At 41.3% G+C, this 21,318-nt stretch overlaps 1 protein-coding gene and 1 pseudogene across 7 annotated transcripts in view; one reads left to right on the top strand and one right to left on the bottom strand.

Moving 5' to 3' along the window:
- LOC105477324 (solute carrier family 4 member 4) overlaps nucleotides 1-21,318 on the bottom strand; it is a 504,202-nt gene that overhangs the window by 257,951 nt on the left and 224,933 nt on the right. The window lies entirely within an intron of this gene.
- Nucleotides 5,349-14,178, top strand: LOC112425818 (probable UDP-sugar transporter protein SLC35A4; annotated as a pseudogene).

Raw genomic sequence — 21,318 nt, 5'->3', positions numbered from 1 at the left:
TTGTCTTAAGCCAGTTTTCAAAGGGAATGCTTCCGGCTTTTGTCCATTCAGTATGATACTGGCTATGGGTTTATCATAAATAGCTCTTATGATTTTGATGTCCCATCGATACCTACTTTATTGAAAGTTTTCACTATGAAGGGATGTTGAATTTTATCAAAGGCCTTTTCTGCATCTATTGAGATAATCATGTGGTTTTTGTCATTGGTTCTGTTTATGTGATGGATTACATTTATTGATTTGCATATGTTGAACCAGTCTTGCATCCCAGGGATGAAGCCAGCTTGATCATGGTGGATGAGCTTTTTGATGTGCTGCTTGATTCGGTTTGCCAGTATTTTACTGAGGATTTTCACCTCAATGTTCACCAGGGATATTAGCCTGAAATTTTCTTTCCTTGCTGTGTCTCTGCCAGGTTTTTGAATCAGGATGACGTTGGCCTCATAAAATGAGTTAGGGAGGAGTCCCTCTTTTTCTACTGTTTGGAATAATTTCAGAAGGAATGGTACCAGCTCCTCCTAGTACCTCTGGTAGAATTCAGCTGTGAATCCACCAGATCCTGAGCTTTTTTTGGTTTGCAGGCTATTAATTACTGCCTCAATTTCAGAACCTGTTATTGCTCTATTCAGGGATTCAACTTCTTCCTGATTTAATCTTAGGAGAGTGTATGCGTCCAGGAATTTATCCATTTCTTCTAGATTTTCTAGTTTATTTGCTGGAGGTGTTTATACCATTCTCTGATGGTAGTTGGTATTTCTGTGGAATAAGTGGTGATATCCCCTTTACCAATTTTTATTGTGTCTATTTGATTCTTCTCTTTTTTTTTCATGAAATTATTTATTTATAGTGTATGGACAATGAACCACATTCAACTTTTCTAGTTAGACTCGGAGTTTTTAATGTACCTTCAAAGAGTTCAACTTCTTCATTTTACAGACAAGAAAATTAACCCCAGTTTGGGGATGTGACTTCCCTAAAGTCACATTTGTATTTCTATCCCTCAACAGTCTCATCCGAATCAATCTCCATACTTGCATAGGGCTTGAGTTCTCTCTTTCACCCAAGCTGGAGTGCAGTGGTGGGATCCCAGCTCACTGCAACCTCTGCCCTCCAGGCTCCAGCAATTTTCCTGTCTCAGCCTCCCGAGTAGCTGAGACCACAGGCACACACCACTAGGCCTGGCCAATCCTTGTATTTTTAGTAGAGATGGGTCAGGCTGGTCTCAAACTCCTGACCTCAGGTGATCCACCAACCTCAGCTTCCCAAAGTACTGGGACGACAGGCACGAGCCACTGCGCCTGGCCACCAGGCTTGAGTTTTGTTTTTCTTTCCTTTTTTTTTTGAGATGGAATCTTGCTCTGTTGCCCAGTCTGGAGTGCAGTGGTGCAATCTTGGGTCAATGCGACCTCCGCCTCCCGAGTTGAAGCTATTCTCCTGCCTCAGCCTCCCAAGTAGCTGGGATAACAGGTGCCTGCCACCACACCTGGCTAATTCGGGCTTGAGTTTTCAAAGTGCATTGACATACATCTTGGTGTCTCAGGTTCTCCATGTACAAATTGGGGTTAATTATGGAAACTATGTCGTTCAAGACTACTGTGAGAATTAAATGAAATAGCCTCCAGTAAGCATTAACAATTGTTATTATCTTCTTAAATAAAAATTGTGGGAGGCCATTGTTTTCAACTGAGCTCCTGGACTAGGCCCAACAGAGCAAACCAAACCAGAATGGAGTCACTAGTTCTAGGTGCCCTGTAATCAAACTGAACTTTAAAATGAGCCAACTTTCCAAAAAATAAGATATTCACAGTGGCCAATCAGAAGGGACCCAGTTTATCTGAGCCAGTATGATAATGAAGTCCCCTCTATTCTAACCCTATAAGGAAAGTAACTTTGAAATGAATAATTTGCTGGGTGTGGTGGCTCACACCTGTAATCTCAGCACCCTGGGAGGCCAAGGTGGGAAGACTGTTTGAGCCCAGGAGTTCCAGACCAGCCCAGGCAATATAATGAGACCCTGTCTCTACAAAAAACTAAAAAACTAGCCGAGTGCAGTAATGCATGCCAGCAGTTCCAATTACTTACAAGACTGAGGTGGGAGGATCGCTTGAGCCCAGGAGGATGAGGCCGCAGCGAGCTGCCATCACACCACTGCACTCCAGCCTGGGCAACACAGTGAGACTCCATCATTAAAAATAAATAAATAAATAAATAAATAAATAAATAAATAAATAAAAATAAGTAAAAAAAAAAAAATGAACAATCTACTTTTTGTTCTCTATTTTTTGCTTCTTCGCCACTTTTCTACCTATAAAACCAACCCTCTCTGCTCTGCTCATTGGAATTCCTTCTATTTTATGGATGGGATGGTGCCCAATTCATGAATCATTAATAAAAGCCATTTAGATTTTTTTCAACTCAACTTGTTGAAAGTTTGCTTTTCAACATCTTTATTGTAATAATTACTATCTTGTGGAATTTCCTCCACAGTCTTGGAAGGCAGGCTCTTTTCTTCTTTATTAGTCTGGCTAGCAGTCTATGTATTTTGTTAATCTTTTCAAAAAACCAGTTCCTGCATTCATTGATTTTTTGAATGGTTTTTCGTGTCTCTATCTCCTTCAGTTCTGCTCTGATCTTAGTTATTTCTTTTCTTCTGCTAGCTTTTAAATTTGTTTGCTCTTGCTTCTCTAGTTCTTTTAATTGTGATGCTAGGGTATCAATTTTAGATCTTTCCTGCTTTCTCCTTTGGGCATTTAGTGCTATAAATTTCCCTCTAAACACTAGTTGTGTCCCAGAGATTCTGGTACATTTTGTCTTTGTTCTTATTGGTTTCAAAGAACTTATTTACTTCTGCCTTAATTTTGTTATTTACTCAAGTATTCATTCGGGAGCAGGTTGTTCAGTTTCCATGTACTTGTGTGGTTTTGAGTGAGTTTCTTAATCCTGAGTTCTAATTTGATTGCACTGTGGTCTAAGAGACTGTTTGTTTTGATTTCCACTGTTTTGCATTTGCTGAGGAGTATTTTACTTCCAATTACGTGATCAATTTTAGAGTAAGATGTATATTCTGTTGATTGGGGTGGAGAGTTTTGTAGATATCTACTAGGTCTGCTTGGTCCAGAGCTGAGTTCAAATCATGAATATCCTTGTCAATTTTCTGTCTTGTTGATCTAATATTGACAGTGGGGTATTAAAGTCTCCCACTATTATTGTGCAGGAGTCTAAGTCTCTTTTTAGTTCTCTAAGAACTTGTTTTTATAAATCTAGGTGTTCCTATATTGGGTGCATATACATTTAGGATAGTTAGCTCTTCTTGTTGCATTGATACCTTCACCATTATGTAATGCCCATCTTTGTCTTTTTTGATCTTTGTTGTCTTAAAGTCTGTTTTATCAGAGACTAGGATTGCAACTCCTGCGTTTTGTTTGTTTGTTTGCCTTTTGCTTTCCATTTGCTTGGTAAATATTCCTTCATTCCTTTATTTTGAGCCTCTGTGTGGCTTTGAATGTGAGATGGGTCTCCTGAATACAGCACACCAATGGGTCTTGACTCTTTATCCAATTTGGCAATCTGTGCCTTTTAATTGGGGTACTTAGCCCATTTATATTTCAGGTTAATATTGTCATGTGTGAATTTGATCTTGTCATCGTGATGATAGCTGGTGATTTTGCACATTAGTTAATGCAGTTTCTTCATAGTGTCCCTGGTCTCTATATTTTGGTGTGTTTTTGCAGTGGCTAGTACCGATTTTTCCTATTCATATTTAGTGCTTTCTTCAGGAGCTCCTGTAAGGCAGGCCTGGTGGTGACAAAATCCCTCAGCATTTCTGAAAAGGATTTTATTTCTCCTTCCCTTATGAAACTTAGTTTGGCTGGATATGAAATTCTGGGTTGAAAATGCTTTTCTTTAAAAATATTGAATATTGGGCCCCACTCTCTTCTGGCTTGTAGGATTTCTGCAGAGAGATCTCCTGTTAGTCTGATAGGTTTCCTTTTGTAGGTAACCTGACCTTTCTCTGGCTGCCCTTAATATTCTTTTTTCCTTCATTTCAAGCTTGGAGAATCTGACGATTATGTGTCTTGGGGTTGCCCTTCTCAAGGAGTATCTTAGTGGTGTTCTTTGTATTTCCTGAATTTGAACGTTGGCGTGTCTTGCTATGTTGGGGAAGTTATCCTGGATAATTTCCTTAAGTATGTTTTCCAACTTGGTTCCATTCTCTCCATCACTTTCAGGGACCCCCTCAATCATAAGTTTGATCTTTTCACAGAGTCCCATATTTTTTGGAGGCTTTGTTCAATCCTTTTCATTCTTTTTTACCTAATCTTGTCTTCATGCTTTATTTCATTAATTTCATCTTCAATCTCTGATATCCTTTCTTCTGCTTGATCCATTTGGCTATTGATACTTGTATATGCTTCACAAAGTTCTCGTGCTGTGTTTTTCAGCTCCATCAGGTCATTTATGTTCTTTTCTAAACCGGATATTCTAGTTAGCAGTTCCTGTAACCCTTTGTCAAGGTTCTTAGCTTCCTTGCATTGGGTTAGAATACGCTCCTTTAGCTCAGAGGGGTTTGTCATCACCCACTTTCTGAAGCCTACTTCTGTCAATTCGTCAAACTCATTCTCTGTCTCGTTTTGTGCCCTTGCTGGAAAGGAGTTGTGATCATTTGGAGGAGAAGAGGCATTCTGGTTTTTGGAATTTGTAGCATTTGTGTGCTGATTTTTCCTCACCTTCATGGATTTATCTACCTTTGATCTTTGAGACTGATGACATTTGGATGGGGTTTCTGTGTGTGGGGGTCCTTTTTGTTGATGTTGATGTTATTGCTTTCTGTTTGCTAGTTTTTATTCCAACAGTCTGGCCCCTCTCCTGTAGGTCTGCTGGAGTTTGCTGGAGGTCCATTCCAGACCTTACTTGCCTGGATATTACCAGTGGAGTCTGCAGAACAGTGAAGATTCCTGCCTGCTCCTTCCTCCTGTATGAGGTGTCTGTCAACCCCTGTTGGGAGGTCTCTCCCAGTCAGGAGGCATGGGGATCAGGGACCCATGTGAGGAGGCAGTCTGTCCCTTAGCAGAGCTCGAGCACTGTGCTGGGAGAACCCTCCTTGTCAGGATCTGCTGCTCTCTTCAGAGCCAGCAGGCAGGAATGTTTAGGTCCACTGAAGCTGCACCCACAGCTGCCCCTTCTCCCAGGTGCTCTGTCCCAGGGAGATGGGAGTTTTATTTATAAGCCCCTGACTGGGGCTCTTGCCTTTCTTTCAGAGATGCCCTGCCCAGTGAAAAGGAATCTAGAAAGGCAGTCTGGCCACAGCCACTTTGCCATGCTGTGTTGAGTTACTTCCAGTCCTTAGCATGGTCAGGCGAAAGCCACCTACTCAAGCCTCAGTAATGGTGGATACCCCTCCCTCCACCAAAGTTGAGTGTCCCAGGTCGACTGCAGACTGCTATGCTGGCAGCAAGAATTTCAAGCCAGTAGTTCGTAGCTTGCTGGGCTCCATGGGAGTAGGATCCACTGCACAAGATCACTTGGCTCCCTGGCTTCAGCCCCCTTTCCAGGGGGAGAGAACGGTTTTCTCTCACTGGGGTTCCAGGCACCACTGGGGTTCCAGGCACCAGTGGGGTATGAAACAAAAAAACTCCTGCAGTTGGCCTGGCATCTGCTCAAACACCCGCCCAGTTTTGTGCTTGAAACCCAGAGCCCTGGTGGTGTAGGCACATGAGGGAATATACTGGTCTGCAGATGGCAAAAACCATGGGAGAAGCGTAGTATCTGGGCCAGATAGCACAGCCCCTCATGGCTTTCCTTGGCTAGAGGAGGGAGTCCCCCAGCTTCCTGGGTGAGGCGACACCCTCCTCTGCTTCTGCTCACCCTCCATAGGCTGCATCCACTGTCTAACCAGTCCCAGTGAGATGAACCAGGTACCTCAGTTGGAAGTTCAGCAATCACCCGCCTTCTGCATTGGTCTCGGGGAGCTGCAGACCAAAGCTGTTCCTATTTGGCCATTTTGCCAGATCCCCATAAATGCTTAATGACTATCTATTATGTGCCAGTAACTGTGCACACTATAGTGCTCTGGATGGGCTTACATCCCAAAAGGGAAACATCCACATGTAACGAGATCATTACAGTAATTGTGTTTTCATTTATTCATTTGTCAATAAACATTTATTAAACAACTACTATGTATATTGAGCCCCTACTAGGCACTGTGTTAGGGTCTATCACAGAATAATGTGGTATATGATTTTTTTTTCTCAAAGCACTTTGGAAGACTACATGTATAGACTTCAATTGGCTTGAGCATATAGCATGAAAATGTGGCAAGAGAAGAGAACGAAGACTATAAAAGTACATAGTAGATAAATCGTGAATGGCCCTATATACTTTGATAAGGCATTTAGACTTTATCCCAGCATATGAATAGAAAAGTATTGAGGGTTGCGGGCAGGGAGTGGCACAATCAGGTGTGTGTTTTAGAAGGCTATCTAGGGCAGTGCCATAGTTGGGGCAGTGCGGGAGGGAGGGTATTCAGCAGTTCTTTCCACACCTATCAAGTTATGATTAGTAGTTGTGGGCACCTATACAAGCTGACTGCTCTTTTCATCTTGACACCTTTGGTTTTTATTGATTCCACACACCTTGAGAATACTTATGTTGGCTATAATCCACGGCAGGCAACCTTGTTTCAAAGGTGTACTCAACATTTCTTTTGCAACTCTGCTGATAAATGTACTGCTTCCATTTCTCAGACAACATCTGATAAGATTACCTTATTTTCACCCATACTCTCTATCTAAACTAATTTGTAGCAAATCTAACTATAGCATTTCCTGCCATAACCCAATCAATGATGGTGGTGCTGCTGCTGTTGACAATTTAACAAGGCAATCAAAAATCACAGACTTCCATTTCCTCAGCTAGTGTCATTCTATATTCACCATGATTAACCCTTGGTAACCAGTTATACTGAAGAATCTTTAAGAGCTTTTTCCAATTGTTGAATGCAAAATCGAAAGCAAGCTTTTAACCAGACAACACCTGAGCAGTGTTTTCCAACCAGGTCTCATTGGCAGATTCACCTGAAATAATTAAAAACACAGATTACCAGGTTTGAGTCTCAGTGAGGCAGGGGGTGAGGGGTGAAATCAGAAATGTGTATAAAATGCATGTGTATAAAATGCCCTAGGTGAGGTTATGAATTAGGCTAACTTGGTAAACCCTAGATGGAAGCTACTCTAATAAGTTCCTTATAATTAAAGCAGCATTAAGCACATATTTTTCTTTTAAGTACTTTAATGAAACTTAGGCAATCACTTTAAGTAATTGCCACCCATTTAATGTTTACTGAAACAGTTTACAACTAATTCACATGCCATTTTCTAAATGCTTCAGGCTTACTTGGCTTTCCTACCACGCATTAAACAGTTTGTTAACTATTAATAAAGAGTAAAGAAAAATCAGAAACCAGAGGTCATTTTAACAGTTAAAAGGGCCACTGAGAAGCATGACTTATAATTAGCAAAATACATGTGAGCTCCTTGTGGCATTAACTAGGACCTTATGATCCATGCTTTAAAGCAAGAGCAGGCGAAGAAAAAGCAACATCTTTCCTAAAATAAGTCACCTTTTCTTTTTGACCACTGTCAATCAGAAAAATTCTATTTTTGCAGGTAACTGAGTATTTGTGAAGTGGAACTCTAATAAATGAACTCAGTGCAAAATGTATCAAAATGAAAAATAAAAATTGCTAACATTCATTATGCAATTACTATTCTTAGTGCTTAGTCCCCATTCAAAGTTCTTTGCATTTAATTTTTTCCATTTAATAATGCTAGGTATTATTATCTTTTTTTTTTTTTTTTTTTTTGAGACGGAGTCTTGCTTTGTTGCCAAACTGAGTTTAGGGGAGCGATCTCAGCTCACTGCAACCCCCGCTTCCTAGGTTCAAGCGATTCTCCTGCTTCAGCCTCCCGAGTAGCTGGGACTACAGGCGCGAGTGCCACTACGCCCGGCTAATTTTTGTATTTTTAGTAGAGACGGGGTTTCACCATGTTGGCCAGGACGGTCTCAATCTCTTGACCTCATGATCCGCCTGCCTCGGCCTCCCAAAGTGCTGGGATTATAGGTGTGAGCCACCGTACCCAGCCTATTATCCCATTTTATAGATAAGGAAACAGAGGCACAGAAAGCTTAGTAACTGCTCAAGGTCAGACAGCTAACAAATAGCAGACAGAAACTGAAACCAGGAAGTCTGACTTCAGAGCCTATGCTCTTAACCACCCTGGTGTACTGTCACTAAGAGAATTAGGGACTTGAACCGAGTCCCTGTGGAGCTCCCTCAAGAGGTAGAGGAGCTGTAACAAGAAACACAGGAAGGAATGGATGTTGGAAACAAGTCCGCCTTGCAAATCAGTATCCAATTCACTACTGAGTGCCTACTATGCGTTGGGCATGGCACTCAATGCTTTAGGAAATATTACTATAAAGATGAATAATGCAGAGTCCCTTCTCATCTTCATTGCTTCTTCAATTGTCACCTCTTCCATAAAGCCTCCCCTGGCTCTGAACACCACAATACCACTTTTCACACTGCATTACAAAGTCTTCATACGTCTGTCTCTCCTCCCATTAGGCTGTTCTTTGGCCCATGACGGGAACAGATGCCACATGTTAGCTCCTTTTCCAGTTCCTAGATTCCTCGTACAGTGTGCCTGGACACACTGCTGTCTCTCTGTAGATGTTTTATGAATGCATGAACGGATGACACACAGAGGACATGGAAGTGAAATAACATGCTCTGAGATTCACAGTGTGCTAGTGGTAAAGACGGGGAAAGGTTTTGCATATCCCAGCTCTACTCCAAAGTTCTGTCTAATATAACACATGCACCACACTAGTATCTTTTGCTAAAACTGCATGATTTAACATTTTAGCATACATTATGAAAAAAATGCTCACATTTCATCTTTATGCTTCATCTCTCATTTAACATGCTAAACCCTTATAAGCAGGTGCCATTGCATACCTCACTTACTGTGTCAGGCCATGCTAAAGGGATACTTGCAATTGAATCTTTAGAATAGAACAGACCTCTTAAGTAGCTCAATCTAAAAATGAAGGTTTAGGTAGATCAAGTCACTTGCCAAAGGCTACACTGCTAGTAAGAGACAGAACTGGAACTTAAATCTAACTCAAAATCCCACACTAGTAATAATTGTGCTATTTTTGTGCATTCAAAGATCCATGTCCCAACTTCACCTACTAGTTATGTGACCTTGGAAAAATTATTTAACTCTTCTGAGCCTCATTTTTATCACCTTTGAGGCAAGTAATTGAGAACTCACAGAAATGATATAAGGGTTAAATGAGCTCATGAATTTAAAGTGTCAGTCACACAGTAGGTATTCAACAAATATGTATTGATAATCCCATCAAATAAGATTCTGCCCAGTAATTGAGCACATTTGTTAACAATTGATTTAGATCATATAACTTCTATCAATTGCGGTGCTATAAAAACAACTATGCTGGAATTTATTTCCCAACTAAAGAGTTCCAAGTTGTTTAACTTTGACAAAATTAAAATTTTATCAAAGTAAGGTTCTGCAGTAAATACAGACAGCTATAGGTTAAGACTCTTCTAAGACAACTTTTCCTATCTCTTTTTAATCAGTAAAGAGTCTAAAATACAAGGTCAAAACCTTGCCCAAGGCTGAATCAGTCATTTAGAATCTGGACCCAGAATCTGGTCACATGTTCTCACTTAATCATAGCTGTCTCGCTTCCACACTAAGGTATAGTTCCTTTTATAATGGCAATTCTGTGATGATTAATTTTATATGTCAACTTGACTGGGCTAAGGAATGCCCAGATAGCTGGTAAAACATTATTCTAGGTTTGCCTCTTCTGAAAGAGATCAGCATTTGAATCAGTAGACTGTGTAAAGAAGTTTGCCCAACCAATGAGCTTGGACATCATCCAATTTGTTGAGGGACAAAATCAAACAAAAAGATGGAGGAAAGGTGAATTCACCTTTGTGTTTAAGCTGGGGCATGCATCTTCTCCTGTTCTGAAACATCGGCGCTCCTGGTTCTTGGGCTTTCAGACTCAGACCAGGACATTGGCCCACCAATTCACAGGCTTTTGGATTCAGAATGAATTACACCACTGGCTTTCCCTGGTCTCAAGCTTGCAGACAGCAGATGGTGGGACTTCTTGGCCTCCATAATTACAACAGCCAATTCCTATGATAAATATATATACACACGTATATCTCCATACATCCTCTTGGTTCTGCTTCTCTGGAGAACCCTAATACAACTTACCATATGAAGCAGAGTTTCTACCCAGTAAAGGAAGAATTCAGAAGATCTAATTTCACATTCAGCCTCTGCCACATACTAGCTCTGTGAATCAGGCCCAAGTTTCTTCATTGATGGAATGGAAATGAAATAGCTTTTTCAAATAATTATTATGGGGATTAAATAAGACAACGCATAAGAATAGGCCTAGCACAGAATCAAGAATATAACAGGCATTCAGTAGATGTTGATGAAACTGAATCTGGGGTTTTCAAGATGCAGACAAGTGTCCGTGTCTTTATTGGAAGTACCTAAAATACAGAGAAGAAAGGCAGGACAGAAGGAGGCAGGGAGGGGAAAAAGGAAAAAAGGGAGGGAGGAGAAGAAGAAAGGGAAGTAGAAGAAGAAGAGGAAGGGAAGAAAAAGAGATTTGAAAAACACCTATCAGGATGCTATAGCTGCAATTCTGTTTAGAAGGAGCAGGAATACTTCAAAGTCTATGATTTTGATCCTGAATTACAATGTAAAATTACGGCCTCCCATCTTATTCTTTCTGCTAATCCTAACAGAAACTGTGATTCCTGAGGAGCTCATCAAAAACTGAAACAGAGTAGTCATGAAGAGATTCATCTGTGTAGACTGGAAGAGTTGTTTTTCAAGAGGAGGTCCATTAGCAAGACACCAGAAGATTAAAAGTGCCTTTAAGCATGAACAACAAAGAATCTGCAAACATTCTTGACAGAGAGACAGGGATATGTGTGAAATGCTAATAGGCATACTGATTTGCTGTGAAATAAACCTTACAACTGTGCAAATGCCATTTGGGCTACATTTTATTATAGATGACCAATCTGCTTTTCTTTACTCACAAGGAAGCATTACATGAGTTATCAATAAACGTCTCCACCTCCTTTTTTACCATTTATCTCTCCCTCCCTTGCCCAGCTAAATCCTCAGATTTGTATCTGTAATGTGCCTCACCTTACAAGCTGTATGACTTAAGATCACTACCACATTCGCAGAAGAGATTAAAGCAGAGGAAAATGATGTCTGATGGAAATTACTTTACGGAGAGAAAAAGACTAGCACCGCCTGATTTTTATACTTTCCTTAATGGCAGATGGTAAGCTCCATTTATAATAGAACATTGTAAACATCAGAAAAAAAGTGATTACTACAAAAAGTGAAAAAGTCTAAGGAAACATAAAGGAGCTTGAAAAACAATCTATCTAAAATCCATTTACCAAAATCTATACTTGGGTAGAGTATAGACTTTGATGTTTTCCATCCCCAAAATACCCTATTTTGGCCTAACATGACATTATCCTCTTTTCCTATATGGTTGCCAAATTCCAATTTTAGATGTGTTACCTAAGAGTTACACATTGAAGGCTGGGGCATCATTGCCCTTGAAGGTCACCGCTGAAATGATGTGTGTCTAGATGCGCGTCCCATCTAGAAACAGGCTGTCAAAAACTACACATTCAAGACCGAGTGCCTCTCTTCCAGAATCACAGCACACCAGGAGTCAACACTGCAGGCAGTGCACACCGAAGAGAATGAGCCATAGGCAACCCCATTAGGTTCAAGATTTACAGCCCATTTCCATACATTCCCTTTGCAACACAGTTTGCTGCCTTATACTTTCAAAGGTAATTTTCATTGATAAGGGATATCCGTTACCTTCATACTCTGTGGAAGTAGGCAAAGAATCATTGTGACCATAGAGAAAAATCAGAGTCACAGAATTTTAGGTCTGGAAGGGACCTTTTAGGTTATATAGAAATATGATTTTATAAAAAAGAAGACAGAGGTTCAGAGACATTAAGGGACTTGTCCAGGCTCGCAAGTTACTAGCAGAATCAAGATTTTTAAAAAATCATTATTCTCAGTGCATTACTCTTTCTACCACTTAAGCATACTTTATCAATAGCCTGATTGTTTCTGAAATTTTACAATACTTCCTTTGCTAAGACTGAAAAAAAAATCATCTCTATTTCCAAAGTTCAGAAGACTAAATATACAGCCTCAGATTCATATATGTACCTCCTCCCCATTTCTACAATTATCAATGTCCTTCCTACTTTGCAACTGAAATAAAATAACATCCTACTAAGCTATGCCATCTTTTGCAATGCACCAAACATCAAATATACAGAACAAAACTAAGACTGTCTTACTTTTGACTTATAGAAAGTGCTCTTCAGAAGTTTGGCGGGGAAGGTGACAGATGACAAGGATTCTCTGCCTAAGCTTAAGGACCTGGCATTTCTCAAGAACCAGCTGGAGCGCCTGCAGTGGCACATGGAAGACAAAGTCAACAGCAAAGCAGGCCGGGATGGCTCGCTATTGTCCTCCCCATTCCTCAAGGGATTCCTGGCTGGCTGTGGTGGCCAAACTGAAGGCAACAGTAGTATTGGGCTTTGCAAGGGGCACCTGCGCTGACAATCTATGCAGCTCAGACTATGCTGTGCCCAACGTGGAGATGACATTGAAAGACTGACTATTTGCAGTCACTATGCAAGGGCCCGAATAGCTCTAGATGCAATGAGGGAGGCAGAATAAGGAGCTGGGGCCTGAAGGTAGAGACACTATCTGGCTTCCCTGGCTGTCATCCATTTGTTTCTCCAACTTTCATGCTGCCTTTATCCTTGCCTCCCTTCCTGCAGAGTGTGCACAGTGGCTTGTCAGCCTGCACGCTGGATTCCTTCTTCCCTCCCCTAACTCCGTCAGACTGGCCCCAAGACTGTGGCTTCAAGGGCCACCAGTCCCTTACTCTTCAAGCCTTGGCAAATGACTCTGATCTTCAGTATCCTCTCTGGCAATGCTCCATGGCTCCTCCTACTGGGAGCTGGCTCCATAACTTGATTTCCCCTAAATGTGTTGCAATCCCACTCCCCTTGCTAACTACATGGGCCACCCAAGGTCTGGGGTGGGTATGAGTGTACTGGACATTGATGCTACTCCTATCCACTGCCACGTATGGTGCCCATCCCCCATGCTGGCACTGTGCCACGTGGACAGCCAGGTGCCCGGAATTCCAGCCCTCCTCAGCTGTGGAGCTGAGTTGACCAAACTACTGTTAAGCACTTTCTCCCTTATAGTGAGCTGGCAAGCATGGCTGTAAGGGGCCCCCACTCTGGCACTAAGCTGCTCTCTTCACACTATCAGCCCTGATCTGTGGCACAAACAACAACCTGGTGATCTATCTTCAGCCTGACATGGACCCCGGCACCTATCAGGTGCTGAGCAATCTCAAGATTGGAAGCGGGCCCTGTTCCACTGTCTCTGCCTCCAGCACTGCTTCTCTGCACCTCAGGGGTTAGCATTACTGCTGCTGATGGCTGCGGGGGCCTGCTATCCACCAGACGGCCCATAAGACCTTGAGAACACCCTTCCTGGGCCCCCTCCAGAAGCTGCTGCCAGCCCCATGCCCCTACATATCACTCCGCTGGGCCTGCTGCTCCTCATCCTGGACTGCCTCATTTCAGGTCTGTCGTCGCTGCATACAGAGCTGCTCATGAAGAGACGGCAGCTGCCCCTGGCACTTTAGAATGTCTGCCTCTAGACATTCTAAATGTCTTTGGTGTGCTCCTGAATCTAGATCTGCATCCGCTGGTGGCCCCGGCCCAGGCCTCCTGGAAGGCTTGTCAGCATGAGCAGAACTTGTGGTGCTGAGCTAGGGCTAAACGGACTGCTCATGTCCACTGTCATGAAGCACGGCAGCAGCATCACATGCCTCTTGGTTGTGTCCTGCTCGCTGGTGGTCCACGCCATGATCTCAGCAGTCCTGCTGCGGCTGCAGCTCACAGCCACCCTCTTCCTGGCCACGTTGCTCATCATCAGCCTGGCCGCGTGCCCATACTATGGCAGCCGCTAGTCCCTGACCTCCTTCACCCTGACTCCAGACTTGGGTGCCACCATCAGAGCCCCCTCCCAGGCCTCCTTTCCACTTCCCTCAGCAGTCTAGTAACAACTGTCTTGTGAGAAAAGCTGGAGAAGTGAGAGCACTCAGATCTTTCTCTGGAGATGGGCAGATGAAGGGGTAGCCCTAGGAGACATGAAAAATGGGTTTGATTAAGGAAATTCTTATCATCCGCCTGCCCTCTCATCAAGTTCTTCCAGACTAAAGAATTAAGATAACATCAATACCTGGGTCTGAGAAATGATCCTATCCCTGCCTCATCCTGCATGAAAGCAGTTGATCAAAATGGGGTGTGTGCAACAAGTGGCTTTCCTTGCCTACTTTGGTCACCCCAGCAGAGCCACTGCCCCCACGCCCTCTGGCTGGCTGTTCCAGCCCAACCATGGTGCATGACTTTCCCATAAGGGGCATTCAACCTCCCACTGTCACGCACGAAGGCCCAACTGCATAAATTACACAACCATTACCCCAGCCACTCTGACAATCTCCCCCAGTTCCAGCAATGCCTACAGACATGCCCCCTGCCCTCTCCACAGTGCTGGCTCCCTACACCTAGCCTTTGTTCTAGAAACCCAGAGAGGGTTGGAGTTTGACTCATCTCAGGGAATGTTGGCCCTGGGCCCTGGCTTAAACCTACACTCCTGACCTCTCTGATCATCCTAAAAGCCATCTTGAAGACCACAGCCTACTCGAAGTCTTGTAGGAGGTACCATGCTTCTTATTCTGGGTCCTGTTCAGGCCAAGCAGTCTCCTAGCTCCTAACAGCCTGGGGAACCTCTATACAGAGCAACCTGAGACCAGGTACAGGTCTCTCAATCAATGCCTGACCAGGTACCTGTAGCTCAATCAATGTGTCTTCAATTACACAAGTGTAAGTTCTTAATAAAGAGTTCTAGGGTATACAGTGGTTCCTACAACTACACACACAAAAAAGTGCTATTCATTTCCTTAGCACCTGTCTCCAAAGTCCCTGTTTCCTATGGCGTAAACAATAGAAAGACTGGTCAGTAGCCAACTGGCTGAAGTCATACATCCTTCACACCACTTTTCTACCTCATGGACAGCAAAAATGAGAGTCTCTTAACTCAGCTTATTCAATAATTCATTCAAACTCAAGATAAAACTTTTCTCTGAAAATATAAATGAGGCTCACATTATGAACACCTAGAGGTGTTAGACATTCTCCTTCAGAAAAGATGTTATGAAAATAAACATAATAGCTAGACTAATAAATAAAAGTTGCTAAGATTTCTCTAAAGTTGAACCCTACAGAACATTTTCAGCTGAAGAGTTAAAGGAGTTTTCAATGGAAAGAGTGAGCACATAAACTGAAGATAGAGCCAAGCAATGAAATGAAACTGGCCACTCATCTATGAGGCCAGAAGAATGAAAACCAAGTCCCATCTCATCATCAGAAACCCTTCTCCAAACTAGGAAGCACAGAACCTACCCATATCTGAACCTGAACTACTTCCTGTTGATACTTTCTAACCTAGAGATGGCCCCAGCATCCAACTGATAAACATTTTCCAGGATGTGAAACTTGTCATAGGAAAACTGAATCTCTTTTCCTGTGTTGTTGACTGTGTAAGCAAAGGACTCTCACTGTTGCCAGAAGAGCTAGATAATTTCTCTGAAAAGTGTGGAATACACATTTGACCATATTTATATATTTGGGGACTTATAAAACTATTCTTTTAAAAATTGATAAATGTTAGTCTTTAAGCATCAATATAAATTATAAAACAACACCAACCTTAAAACAGTCTTTCACAAGGCTGTGCAGAAACTAAGCCTTTATTTGTCTCTGTTCTGTGCCTCCTCCTTTCTCCAAGTAAGGCTGCTTGCAGATCCCAGTATGAAATTAGCACACCCGTGATTGACACTGCCTAACAGTAGCCCTTATATAAATATGCCTTTTGATGACCTGTATATTAGTTCACATGTCTTCTCTGGAATTAAGACAACTCATGGGGCATTTATTACTAACGTTTTATTATATCAGCGAGACTAAATTTAAAATAATAACAATAATCAACATTTGTGTGGCAGTTCATGGTTCACAAAATGCTTTTAAATACATTATCTCATTTGAAGCTCACAAGCCTCAACCAAGATGGGGAATGAAAATGGAAACAGAGCCTCAGATAGGTCACAGTACTATTAAGTGGCAGAAGCAGAATTTGAACCAAGGTCTTCTAAATTCAAATCCTATGCTCTTTATACTTTGCCAAAAGAAATGGATGTATTGATAAATTTCAAAATTATACATAAGATTCACCAATGCTGGCTGGGCATGGTGGCTCAAGCCTATAATCCCAGCACTCTCGGAGGCTGAGGCAGGCGGATCACTTATGGTCAGGAGTTCAAGATCAGCCCTGCCAACATGGTGAAACCCTATCTCTACTAAAAATACAAAAATTAGCCAGGTGTGGTGGCACTTCCCTGTATTCCCAGCTATTCAGGAGGCTGAGGCAGGAGAATCACTTGAACCTGGGAGGCAGAGGTTGCAATGAGCCGATATCACGCCAATGCACTCCAGCCTGGGCGACAGAGCTAGATTCTATCTCAAAAAAAAAAAAAAGATTCACCAATACATTAATTCCTTTTGCCAAAGAGTGTGTGTGTGTGTGTGTGTGTGTGTGTGTGTGTGTGTGTGTATCACCCAGAAAGGTAGATGTAAGGATAAGTAATTATCTTCTACAGCAACAACCACACACATGAAAACAAAGATCAGACAGTTTCTAACCATCTCTGTGTAATATGACTTCACAGAGATGTATGATGCTACACGGCAGCTCCAGTGCTCAGGGGGAGTAACAGGGCCAGTAAGCAAAAGAAGCTCAGAGTGTCTACCTGGAGAAGCAAACTCATTCCATGATGCTGGTGGTTCCCAGCACAAAGGCTGTAGCAGCATGCCTCTGGGCAGGGCACAGTTAATGCAGATTCTTCTAGGACTCTGTCCCACAGCCAAGTCTCTAGCTGAGTTTTACAAGGACCTCTTTGTCTTAGGCCTCCTCCCAATACATGGGAAACCTCAGAACGTCTCTTGCCACTGGGTGCAACTAAGTTTGGCCACTTGGTATTACTGGCTCTCAAGGGTGGCCAACTAGTTGAGCCAAGACATATTTCCAATACTTCTCAGTCCTACAAACAACCTATACATTGTAAAAAACTTACCTTATCTTTAATAGAAGATTAAAGGATATTTTTTCCAATAATACTTTAAAATCCAGATGAAAGAATGAACTAATATCCAATGAAAGATAATTTCTTATGTTCTGCCCTTTATTTTCTATCACCTAGCCAACAAGGCAAAATGATATGTCTGTGAAATGACAAATCCGCAAGGACAGAACACTTTTAATGTGTATGTGTAATAAGTGAATAATTATTTGAGATTATCAACTCAAAAATATGCCAAACACACATAAGTTAACCACTTTTTTAAATTAAGAAAATACTAAGGAGACAGCACACATAATCAGCAGAAATCATCAAATCATATTTCCATCTCCCCAAATATCTTTTGATTTTTAAAATATTATAATTTAGTCTACCATGTATAAAAGTACTAATGGTCCCAAAAGAAAAAGTACACCCAACTCTGAATAAAAATAAATTTCAGGAACGTAGAGTTTTGCCATTTTTCCAGATGTTTCTTTTAACATAGAAATGCGGCATGCCATTAAGAGGTACAAAGTGAATTTTCAGGTTAACAGCTTATTGATCATTATACATGAGACAAGTCAACTTATAACTATTGCAAAACACAACTTAGTATATTTCTACATATACATTTAAATGCATGTAAATCCAAAGAGAAGAGAGTAGATGAATAACTCTTCAGTAGGCTCAGGGAAAACGACTGAAGAGAGACTTTTACTTTCTGCTCCATTATTTATGCTCTGTATCACATAGCTTTTTATTTTCCATATTGTTTAAACTATGAAAATAAAAACACAGTCATATTTTATTTGTATCACATATAAAAAGAAAGAAAATGAAAAAAAAAACAGGTTAAAAAGAGTTGGTTCAATTCTTGGACCACTGTATCATTGTATTCTTGGACCACTCTATCATTCAGTGGTTGTTACACCTTAGATTTTGTCTAAGGTTGTTAAACAACCACTGAATGATACAATGCCTTAGAAATGGAGGACGGAGGACAGGCACGGTGGCTCACGATTGTAATCCCAGAAGTTTGGGAGGCCAAGGCTGGTGGATCATGTGAGGACAGGAGTTCAAGACCAGCCTGGCCAACACGGTGAAACCCCTGTCTCTACTAAAAATACAAAAATCAGCTGGGCATGGTGGTATGTGCCTATAATCCCAGGTACTCTGAAGGCTGAGGCAGGAGAATCGCATGCGCCCAGAAGGCGGAGGTTGCAGTGGACTGAGATCACAGCATTGAACTCCAGCCCGGGAAAGAAGAGGAGAGGGGAGGAGAGGGGAGGGGAGGGGAGGACAGAAAGAAAGAAAAGAAAGAAAAGAAAAAGAAAGAAAAGAAAAAGAAAGAAAGAAAGAAAGAAAGAAAGAAAGAAAGAAAGAAAGAAAGAAAGAAAGAAAGAGAAAGAAAGAAAGAAAGAAAGAAAGAAAGAAAGAAAGAAAGAAAGAAAGAAAGAAAGAAAGAAAGAAAGAAAGAAAGAAAGAAAGAAAGAAAGAAAGAAAGAAATGGAGGACTGAGCAGATGCTGCAATAAATAAGCATATTTGATTTAAAATAAGTGACATAATTAAGGGTTCCTCAAAATGAAAAGGCAGGAGAGAAAAGGCAGTTTTCTTTTCCAATCAATTTTGAAGAATTATGAAAAGGAATTCGGTTCTATAATTGCTTCCTTTTTTAGGAAAATCAAGGTAAAACCTCTGAAAATTTCTTCTGTTGGTATTTAAAAGGATGTATACATCCCACAACGAAAGTACCAGTACAGGGGTTACTAGATATACACCTAGGGTTTGCAGCTTCAGGGTCTAATCTGTCCCCTCGGCTCAAGAGACAATCCCTCACCAGCTGTAAGTATAGAGAGATACAGCAACAGTTCTGTTCCTGTGTGTTTGAGTATCACGAGAAAAGTCTCGAAATCCAAGCAGATAACTCCTAAATCCACATCTATAACCATGATGTTCCTAAATTCAGTCTATCTCCAATGATCTACATTCCCAATTATCACTCCCTACAGAAATGAGCTGTTTACCACTTCTAACATTGAAATTGATTTCCCCCAATCAACCATATATAAAAATTTAACATCTAAAAAAGTATACCTTATGCCTTCAGCAAACCTAAATGCCTGAAATTATAGCACAGTAAATACTAGTCTCAGAAAAGCAATGAGTTGTAAATCATTTGTTTTACTGAGTAAGATTGGATTTTCGTCATAGGAAAAAACTAAACTGTCTTTTTGACTGGTGACTTATGTTATAAATTAAATATAACTGTATATTATGTTTATAACAATTATGGACACCATTCATTCTTTACATATCACTAGCAGAAGAAAGCCAACTACTTTTGAAGCAGCAAATCCTAAAGTTTAAATTAAAAGAGGACCTACAATAAAACAGAAATCAGTTTGGTAAAGGGTTATCCCTGTCTTTAGTCCTAAATCCAGTGGCATATGTGTCTTCTGTAATTAATGGCAAAATCTCTCTCACAAGCAATTTCCAGATGCCATCCTTAAAATACAGTTAATCAGTCTTTGATTCATCATGAGCTCGGGAATGCTCTCCTAACAGGCACGCTTGCTAGCTCACAGCAAAAGAAATATTACCACCCACTCCACTGCCATTGAAAAAACATTTCAAACATGTTTAATCTCCTTCAGGGCCAGTTGTAGACATTCTTCCCCTAGCCAGGTTCCAACCCATTTTAAAACATCCAAACACGAATTTATATCAACCCATGATCTAATGTGATGAGTTTACCAAGGTCTCCAACAACCTGAATCACATGCCAAGGGAAATACAACGAACAGGCCATTCTGTAGAGTGAAGACAAGCTCCACACCTGTCAGTGGGAATCTGTTTGACTGTAGCCCAAGGCAGCTTCACAGAAGACACCTTTCTTAACTGGGAGAATGTGCTTCTCCCTTAAATTCAAAGGAATCTTACTGCTTCTTTTATTTAGTTTATTTTTGGAATTTTCCCCTCATTCCAGAAAGAACTGAAGGTAGTTACTAATATGCTTCCATTTTTTAGGGGAACATACAAACTCTTCCTGGACATTTTTGCCACGTTAAGTTCTCCTTTGTATCCATTAGGGAACTGAAGACCTTCACTTTTTTCTCAGAATTTCTTTATCATATACTCCAAAAAACAATTGCATAATAATTACCTCACCCTTCCCTGATGTTATGAAAGCTTGCCCTTCCTGCTGATTCACAGTGAGACAACAGCTCACACAGTGCGTGCTTTCAATATGAGCGCTTAGACTAAGAGTGACAGGGATACGTTATAAGTTGTAATGTATGCCCTGAAAGTTCAAAACACATGAGGTGGAAAGAAAAATAATTATCCCAAACATAAGTTCGAAAAGAATTATCTAACCGGATCTGAAGCCCCACCACTGAACTGACCGTGCAGAAAGACTTTTTATGTGATACCATCAGTCTACCAACTCATGAAACCAGCTCAGTGGAATTTGGGAAACTTGACTAGTCTGTAATCAAGATGTTGTTAAGGGTATCATCAATTGCATTATACAAAGTCTTCTTTATTTCTTTCTGGAATTTTTTTTTTTTTTTTTTTTTTTTTTTTTTTTTTTTTTTTTTTTTTGACCAAGTCGCCTAGGCTGGAGTGCAGTGGCGTGATCTTGGCTCATTGCAACCTCCACCTCCCAGGTTCAAGCAATTCTCATGTCTCAGCCTCCCGAGTGGCTGGGACTACAGGTGCATACCACCACACCCGGCTAATTTTTGTATTTTTAGTAGAGACTGGGTTTCACATGTTGGCCAGGCTGGTCTTGAACTCCTAACCTCAGGTGATCCGCCTGGCTTGGCCTCTCAAAGTGCTGGGATTACAGGTGTGAGTCACCATGCCCAGCCTCATTCTGGATTTTATGTTGGTAATACTTTTGTTTCTCCTAAGCAAATGATTT

This window comes from Macaca nemestrina, chromosome 3, assembly GCF_043159975.1.
Source record: "Macaca nemestrina isolate mMacNem1 chromosome 3, mMacNem.hap1, whole genome shotgun sequence".
NCBI lineage: Eukaryota > Metazoa > Chordata > Mammalia > Primates > Cercopithecidae > Macaca > Macaca nemestrina.
This window is presented reverse-complemented; position numbering and strand designations above follow the sequence as displayed.